This window comes from Peromyscus maniculatus, chromosome 2, assembly GCF_049852395.1.
Source record: "Peromyscus maniculatus bairdii isolate BWxNUB_F1_BW_parent chromosome 2, HU_Pman_BW_mat_3.1, whole genome shotgun sequence".
NCBI classification, from domain to species: domain Eukaryota; kingdom Metazoa; phylum Chordata; class Mammalia; order Rodentia; family Cricetidae; genus Peromyscus; species Peromyscus maniculatus.
In genome coordinates this window covers 68,475,203-68,484,781 of record NC_134853.1, presented here as the reverse complement: position 1 = coordinate 68,484,781, position 9,579 = coordinate 68,475,203, and positions in this window count along the sequence as shown.

Sequence of the window (9,579 nt, the reverse complement as noted above, 5' to 3'; positions counted from 1 at the left end):
GAGGTTCTCTTGGCGTTAGCCACGCCCATGCTGCAAACAGCGCACCGGAATTATAAACGTGGGTGAGAGATTGCATAAACGCAATGTGATAAGTGTTATCCTGACGGAATAAACAAACTGCTGTGGGAAAACCAGAGAATTCCAGAGAGACCGGGTCCTCCTAACATGTCTGGGGGAAGTGGCGTGCAGAAGATGACATCACCCGGAAGATAATTGGAACTCTCCAGGTGTTTGCAACAAGGATCCCCAGTGTCATTTTACATCATTATTTTTTTTTTCTCAATAACAAACAATGTTTTTCTTAGTGTATCATATTTGGATTGGTTGTAAATAAATAACAAAAATAAAGTGGAATATTGTTTCTTTAATGGGAAAGAAGCCTAGAGGTAGCTATAAGAGTGGTCCAGCGATAGAGCTCTTCGTTAGCACAGGCAAGGCCTTGGTTTGACTCCCAGAACCACACAAAAAGAAAGACTGTGGGCCAGATACTGTCAAGCAAGAACTTAGGGAAAATGACATGGGGACACTAGAGTTTCTAGAAACCCAAGGCCCTGGGGTCATCGGTGGGCTTCATTTTGAAAGGAATTTCATCGTACAAACTGGCAAGTAAAACCTCAGTCACTGTGGCTAGGGAGTAGGTCAGAGAGCCTGCTACGTAAGCATGAGAACTTGAATTCTAATCCCCTGCTCTTAAAAAGCCAGGAACAGAGCTGGAGAAATGGTTCACATGTGTCCACTGCTTTTGCAGAGGGCCCAAGTTCATTTCCAAGCACCCACATGCAGTGGCTCACAATGGCTGTAACTCCAGCTCCAGGAGATCTTATACTCTTCTGGTCTCTGACAGCACATGCACACATGTGCACATAATCAGTCAGTCAAACACACACACACACACACACACAAAATCACAAATAAAATCTTTTTAAAAGGCCAGGCATGGCCATATGTACCTGCAAGCCCAACATTACAGGTGGAGACAGGCAGATTTTAGAAACCTGGTGGCCAGCTAGCCTAGCAAAAAGGAGCAAACCTCAGGTCCATGAGAAACACTCTTATTCTCAGGGAAATAAGGCAAAGAGCAATAGAGAAAGATGTGATGTCCTCTGGCCCCATGTCTGCACACATTCACACACACACACACACACACACACACACACACACACACACACACACAAGTTTAAAATTCTAGACATCACTTTTCTGAGTAGTGGTCTTAACAGTACTCTGAGAGAGGGGAGAGGGAGGGAGGGAAGGAGGGAGAAAGAGAGAGAGAGAGAGAAAGAGAGAGAGAGAGAGAGAGAGAGAGAGAGAGAGAGAGACACCTGGGACCAGTCTCTCATTCTGTATCCCAAAGTCTAGCACAGGAAATAAGTAATAACTGGATGCGACACAGATCATGGTGTGTTAGGAAAGTTGTAAAGTCTCTGACACTTTGTGAAAGATTTTTGTATTCTAATTCCCCAAATTTCCACTCAGTAGTCATTGTCCTTTCTTGAGTTATCTTGAACAATTTTCTTTTCTTTTCCCCCTTTTTTTTCTCGTGTGTGTGTGTGTGTGTGTGTGTGTGTGTGTGTGTGTGTGTGTGTGTGGTTTTGTTTGTTTGTTTGGTTTTGTTTTGTTTTCATTTTTTTGAGACAGGGTCTCTCTATATCTCTATCTGTCCTGAAATGCACCATGTAGACCAGGCTGGCCCCAAACTCACAGAGATCAACCTGCCTCTGCCTCTGAGTGCTAGGATTAAAGGTGTGCACCACCATGCCAGGCCAAACTTCTGATCCTCCTGAGTCCGCTTCCAGAGTGCTAGGATTATAGCCTAGCCACCATGCCCATTTTATGTGACGGAGGGGATCTTTAAATCCAGATCTTTGTGCGTTAGCTAAGTACCCCACCTCTAAGCTGTACTTCAACCAACACACAGAATATTTACAGCTTCCTGGAGGGATCCTTTTCCACCTCCAGTCAGGGGCCTTTGGGAGAACTGCTATGTGGGTTAGTTTTGCCTGTGTTTGGACCTTAGATAGGTGGAATTATTCAGTTTGTATTCTTTTGTATCTGGCTTTTGTCCTGCATTGCCATCTGAGAGATTCATCTACGCCGAATGTAGGGGCTGCTCTTTTTCATTGCTGTGTCTCTTGTTACAAGTGATTCAACAGCATTTCAATGCCAGACCACTATTGGGCTTGTGCTGAGAACCATGGCTCTAGGGTTAGATACAAAAGGGTTGGAATCCCATCTTCAACTTCACGTGACCAGGACTGCCACTGAAATACCCACTATTAAGTTGTGTTTAACTTCAAGTAGACATTTAACCCCATTCAAATACCATCAGCCTTGGTTGGCATCATATTAACTTGAAGGGTCCAAGATGAGAAGCACTGTGCCAGGGAGACATCATCTGGAGGTTGTGCTTTGGGGGAGGGGCACGCTTGTAGTGACCCAGTGGACTAGGCTTCTTGATGCTCCTAACTGACTAAAGGGGCAAGGAGGTAGGGTCAGCAGGTTGGATAGTGATCTTAATTTGGAGATGTTCCAGATAGGAATTAAGATCTTGTGACTTGTGGCCATACCTGTCAGGAGGCTCCTAGGAGAGGACCCCTGTTCTGTGGGTCACTGCAGAGCTAGGGCAGCGGCTCAGCAGCCCACTCAATGTGTCAGCCAAGGCTCTCTAGAGCAGCAGAGCTGATAGAATGAACACTACAAGGGCATCTACTGGAGGGCCTCACAGGCTGTGGTCCAGCTTGTCCAAAATGGCTGTGGTCTTTCAGAGGTGCTCAGTCCATGAGGCCAAATGTCTCCGCTGGTCTTCAAATCTACGTTGGACTCCCGAAGGACTTGTGTTGTAATACCAGCTGCAGGATATATGAGCATGCCAACAAAAGTGAGGGCAAGCACGAAGAAAAGCAAAAGCATCCTGCTTCCACATCCTTTCATGGGCTGCCACTGATAGTGCAATCCAGGCATAGGGTGGGTCTTCCCATCCCAAATGAGCCAATCAAGAAAACCCTGCACAGGCATGCCCAGATGCTTGGGTTTTAGTTGACTCCAGGTGCAGGCAAGCTGACAATCAAGATCAGCCTTCACACTTGTTTAACAACCTCAAGGCCCTGGGTTCATTCTCCAGTACCACACACCGAAGAACCAGCAAGGAAGAGTCGCTATGACTAGGGAAGCCTAACGTCAAAGCTTCCTTTGGGTACCGATACATTCTGCCCCAGAGGCACCTGAGCAGTCAGGAGTTATTTTTAGCATAAGTGATGCTGTCTGCTATGGGAATCTGAAATGAACCCCACAGGCTCATGTTCTGAATATTTATTCCTCAGCTGGTGGCACTATTTTAGGAGGCTATGGAAACTTCCAGAGGTGGGACCTATTGGCAGAAGTAGGTCATTAGGGGAAGGCTTTTGAAAGTTATAGCTCACTAGCTGGTGGTAGTGGCAGCAATGGCACACGCCTTTAATCCCAGCACTCTGGAGGCAGAGGCAGGTGACTCTCTGTGAGTTCAAGGCCAGCCTGGTCTACAGAATAAGTTCCAGGACAGCCAGGGCTACACGGAGAAACCCTGTCTCAACAAACAAATAAACAAAAAGGAAAGAAAGAAAGTGATAGTCCAGCCGGAGGTTCAAGCCTCAGGATCTACTTCCTGGCCCTCTGTAATGTGAGCAGCATTAGCCACAGACTCCTGCCACCATGACCTAAGCTGTTCCTCCATGCTTTCCCCATCACAATGAACTAAAGCCCTCTAAACCTGTGAGCTAAAATGTCTTTCCTCTTTTAATTGTTTCTGTCAGGTACTGTGATTTCAGTGACAGAAAAAGTAACTAACCCTCTGCCTGGTTCTGTAGCTGGCATCTCTAGGATAGAGCTAGGACATTTACCCAAGTCTGTCCTAAGACAAGGAGAAAGGGCCGGACTGGCAAGAAGGCTCAGTGGAGGGAGGTGACCGCGTTGTGCCCGTGGTTTCGGTTTGATCACGGTGGAAAGAGAGATCCAACTCCTGGAAGGCATCCTCTGACCTCCACGTGCCTACCTTAACACTCAAGTGCCCTCTCCAACATACAAAATAAATGTAATTAAAACCAGGAAAAAAAAATGAGAAAGGGGAAACCTTCACCCATACCCTCTTTAAGAGATACACCAACAAAAAGATTACTTCCTTCTTGAGCCAAGTAGTATTTGGTACCCAAAGACAAACACAAAGATGTGAAACAAAGTCAATCTGCGAATCAGTGACAAATAACAACGTTGAAGGGTTATACTAAAATCAAAATTACACAGACAGACTGTGTGATTGTGTGTTACCTTTAGTAAATGTTTTTTGTTTGTTTGTTTTTGTTTTATTTTTCTGGGTTTTTGAGACAGAGTCTTATTATGTAGCATTGGCTGGTCCGGTCTAAAGCTTCCTATGTAGACCAGGCTGGCCTTGAACTCACAGAGATCCACCTGCCTCTGCTTCAGGAGTGCTGAACTAAAGGCATGCACCACCATGCCTAGGACCTTTGACAAATTCTAATCTTTCTCAATCCCTGCCAGCCACTCTGTAAATTTGGAAGAATAAAAGTTCCCGTCTCATCAGGATCATTATGAAGATTAAATAAGACACTGTATACAAAAGACCTCATCACAGTGTACTGTATTGCTATCATTGCAGACCTGGAGGAGGCCTAGAGACAGAAGAGAGTTAGTAGAGGCCACACAGATGGCGGCAGAACTGTCCAGGTTTTCTGACACAAATCCCAGTGTCTTTTCCACTGGTCACTTGACCGCAACCTGCGAGTTGTTTTGCCCACTTAAATGTTTAAGAATTTGGAGATCTCAGTCTCACACTAACCAGGACTTTTGTTCCAGAGAGGAAAAAATACTTGCATCTGTGAACGCCTGTTTTTCCCCTCCTGAGGCTCCCCTAGCCAGTCCTCAGAGGCCCGGGCCCTTGCCTGGTCACTCCTCGGAGTGTTAAAGAGGAAACCACGCTTTCTCAAGGACATGCACAAGAGTGAAAATGACTTTCTCAGCTTGCTGCTGATTAGCAGACAGAGCAAACAGAGCCAAGCAATCTTCCTTCTTGAAGGCTCTGAATCTTTTTCCCTTCCCAGCAGCCACTGCAGGGGGTGGTGGTGGTGATGATGTAAACAGCAATATGATCAGAATTTAATGAAGGAACAAACCTCACCGGGAGTCAAATACACTGTTTAAAAAAAAAAAAAAATTAAGACATCACGGACAAAAGCTCCCAAATCAGAGGTTTCCCCTAACATTCTCGGAATCCATTTCTCAAGCTGTTAAAAACACCCTTAAAATAAACCTGCCATCTTGTGAGGACAGGAGGAAGGTTAGTCTCTTTCTACCACCGTCTGCAGGACTAGCTCAGCTCGAGGCTTCCTTGAGACACACACACCCCCACTTCCACCCCCAGCCTGTTCCTTATTACATATCAGAGTGGGGTTGATTGTAGTTTCTTTCTCTAACTTAGGAAGATTCAGTCACAGTTAACATCTGATCATCAAGGAGACACTTTTGGGACAGCAGTTTGCTTCATGATGCATTTCATTCTTGCAGGTTCAGGTTTTCTGATCATTTTGGACAGTGTGTTTGGCCCTTCTATGTCCTCCGTACTGAGTTCAGATTAGGTCAATTTAAATCACCGTCTGGGAGGGGAGTGAAGTCTCATGGAGTCAGTGACTAGAACTGGGGGCGGGGCCACCCTGTGGCTGTGATTAGGACTCAGCGTGTGGTGGTCTAAGAGGGCAGTCTGTGATTCACATTAGGGCTTAGTCTCCGCTGGAGACAGGTCTCAGGCTGAGATTGGATTTGTTTGTGATGAGTGCTAGGATTTGGTCAGGGGTTGGGGTCAGGGGAGGTTAGGGCTTGATCCCAGGCACGAAGGTGTAGAAGAGTGGCCAGGCATTCAGAGTGCACCGGAGTCTGTCAGAACGGAGGACCAAACAGACGGGGGACCATGGAGCCAAGAAGGGTCACAGCAGAGTTGGCAGGTCCTACCTACTACAATGGCTAAAATGAAAAGACTGATGGGGCGGAGGGTTTGAGGCTGGGGAACGAGTGGACCTTCCTTACAAGTGGGCAGCTGTGTGACAGGATACATACAGTTAAATATACATATATCCTATGATTGCACTTCCAGTCTGGTAAAGATCAAACAGCTGCTACACACCACCACATGGAGAGGTTACATTAACTAGGGTGAGCACAAGGAAACAGACAAGGAAGAGGAGGAGACACTGTGTGTTCCACTTATGTGACATCCCCAAACAGGTTAATGTTAGTCTCTGGAGACAGGAATCCGAACAAGGGCTATCTTCAGATGTAAGGGCTAGAGAGGGTAGGGAAGAACCAACCAGAGAGATAGAGCAGCTATATTTTGATCTTGGTGCTGGTTACATCAGTAGGGCATATATAAAAATTCACTGGAGTGAGAGCTGGAGTGGGGGGGGTGGACACACAACATGACTCACAGTTGTAATCTTAGCACTTGAACAGCTAAGGCAGGAGGATTGCTTTAAGTTTGAGGCCAGCCTGGAGTACATATGAGTTCCAGGCCAGTCTGGGCTCTGCGGAGTGAGGCCTTGCCTCAAAACAACAACAATAAGGGACATGGACAGGCTTGGTGCCAAGCCTGACATCCTGAGTTCAATCCCTGGGACCCACATGGCAGAAGAGATAACCAACTCCTGCAAGTTGTCCCTGACCTCCACAAAAGTGCTGTGGCACATGCTTGTATGTATATGTACACATACACACACACACACACACACACACACACACACCCCAAACAACAATCATAACATAATTAATTAAACCAAATACACTTTTTTTTCTTACAAGTAAGCTATACTTCAAGGAAAAAAGAGCAGAGGGTGAAACAATACAGAATGTGTGTTAAATATATATACAAGGATAAAATATTATCATAAGAAGTAAATTTGTGCCGGGCGGTGGTGGCGCACGCCTTTAATCCCAGCACTCGGGAGGCAGAACCAGGCGGATCTCTGTGAGTTCGAGGCCAGCCTGGGCTACCAAGTGAGCTCCAGGAAAGGCGCAAAGCTACGCAGAGAAACCCTGTCTCGAAAAACCAAAAAAAAAAAAAAAAAAAAAAAAAGAAGTAAATTTGTGGGGTTGGAGATTTAGCTCAGTGGTAGAGTGCTTGCTTAGCAAGCGCAAGACCCTGGGTTTGGTCCTCAGCTCCAGAAAAAAAAAAAAAAAAAAAAAAAAAAGAAGTAAATTTGTGACCTGACTTTTTGGTTCCGTTAAAGATAGGTTTGTAAATTAGTTCCATGGTCATGACTTCCTGCCACGGCTTGTTGATTCTGAAGCTGGGTCTGGAGGACAGTGGGTTTGTGAAGGTGTGCCCCTTGAAGTTACCAACACACTGGTAACATAATATAAAAACTCTCCGACTCAGAATGAAAAGCCCTGAGCTTGAATGTGAGCATTTGGCTTTAGTATCCAATCCAGTAGGAATAACTGGTGTGTTGTAATCAGTCAGAAGGTGGGTTACAAATTATTCACTGGTAATTATAAACCACTGAAGCTTTTAATAATATTCTTTCAACTTATTTGAATTTATAATGCATGCACTTGGTTGAAAACAAATTAAATCTTATAAAAGAAGATACAGCGAGAAGTCCATTTTCTTCCATCCCTGCCTGCAAAGAACAGTCCCTCAGACTTCCTCTCTAGAGGCAAGCACTGCCATCAGCTTCTTAAATATCTTTCCAGAGGTAGTCTATACATATTCATGAAGGATTTCCTTGAAGAAAATCAGAGCAGACTCAAGGTCTGCCTATAATGTTGCTTGAATACCAAATGCTTTCATGATAAAAATAATACACACTCTTTGAAAAAAAAAAAAAAAAGAAATGGCATAAAAGTCCTCGCCGGCCACCATCCACCTCTCAGTTTCAGAGTTTGCCACTGTGTGCAGCCTTCCTGACGACCGTATGCACCTGTAAATATACGTGTGCTAAATAAACATAGTCATATAGCATTACTATAAATAGTAAATTTGCAATCTGATTTTTTTTAAATCCACAGTATATCAGAGCTATTTTCCCCAATGGTTATCTGTAACTTCTCTTACCCTCTTAATGACTATGTAGCATGAAGGGCCTTCCAGTGGGAGGGAAAGGTAAAGACAGGGCAGGACTGCACTTGGGAGCGAGAGATGAAGCATAGTCTGTTGAGGGTCTCTGAGGGGACTCATCTGGGTCTCAGACGGTGGCAGCCCTCCTGTCCCATGGGATTGCCATGAAGATGGCCTGGGGACAGAGGAATGGATGAGCTAGTGCTGGGAAACCTGGAAGTTCTGTGCCCCTGTGAGCACTGGCTGTTCCTGAAGGGGAGGGCTGAAGTTCCGGGGTTTGCAGAGTGGCAGCCAGCACGGCTGAGGGCTTCTCCTGCTCTCCTTCACCAAAGGAGCCGTTTGCTTTTGCATAATAATTGTGACCCTTTACTGAGTTGTTTGTCAGGCATTCGTTTCATTTCTGTTTTGTTTGTGTTGAACCATGGTTTTACTATTTAGACCGCCCAGGTTGGCCTGGAATTCTTGATCCTCCTGCCTTCGCTTCCTGAGTGCTGGGACTCCAAACAGATGCCAACATGTCCAGTTTCTTTGTTCAGTCTCTCTCTCTCTCTTTCTCTCCTCCCCCTCCCTCTCTCATGAGCGCACTCATGCACACACACACACACACACACACACACACACACACACACACACACACACACACACTCCTTCTGACAACTCTACAAAATAGAAACTCACGGATACCTTATCAGCTTCCGAGGTTGACACAGCTGACCAATGACAGGCTCACTTCTGCGTCACCCCCAAACCTGGGCTAGGTTGTTTGTTTGTCGTGATTCGACGACATGGCTGTGCTGTGACTTAGTGACTGGAGAAAGGGACCGCTCTTCCTCCACCAGCCCTGAGACACACAAAGCATCTGATGACAAACAGAGTCTCACGGGCTGACACACTGCTGTCTGTTCCAGGGCCCTTCGTGGCTCTCCTGTACTAAATGAGGGCAAAGGTAGGTGTACAGCACATGCCTGTAATCCCAGCCATCAGGAGGTGAAGGCAAGAAGATCGGGAGTTCAAGGCCACCCTGCTCTGCAGAGTGAGTTTAAAGCCACCGTCTCAAAAATATCCACCTCCCCCACCAAAAAAAAAAAAAAAGGGATGACCTCCTACAGAGTAAGGTGGGCCCTGCCCTTACTAGTGTTCTTAGCAGAAGGCCTCAGGAAATAAAACAGGGATAATGTCACTGAACCCCAAAGTAGTAACTAGAGCTACCTAGCCATAAGCAAAGGATGCGGGAGGTTGCCAGCAAACCACCAGTGGTTGGTAAGAAACATAGGAGAATCCCACTACAGGTTTCAGAGATTTTGGACTTCTGGACCTTAGGACTTAGGCAATAAATTCCTGTTGTTTTAAGCACCTAGTTTATGGTATTTTGTTATGACAACCCTAGAAATTAACACTAAGGCTCAGCCTTTAAACCCAGGCCTAAAGATCCCCACGACACGGACTTTCTCTGTCCCATTCTATTCCCTTAATTGGTTGCTGGT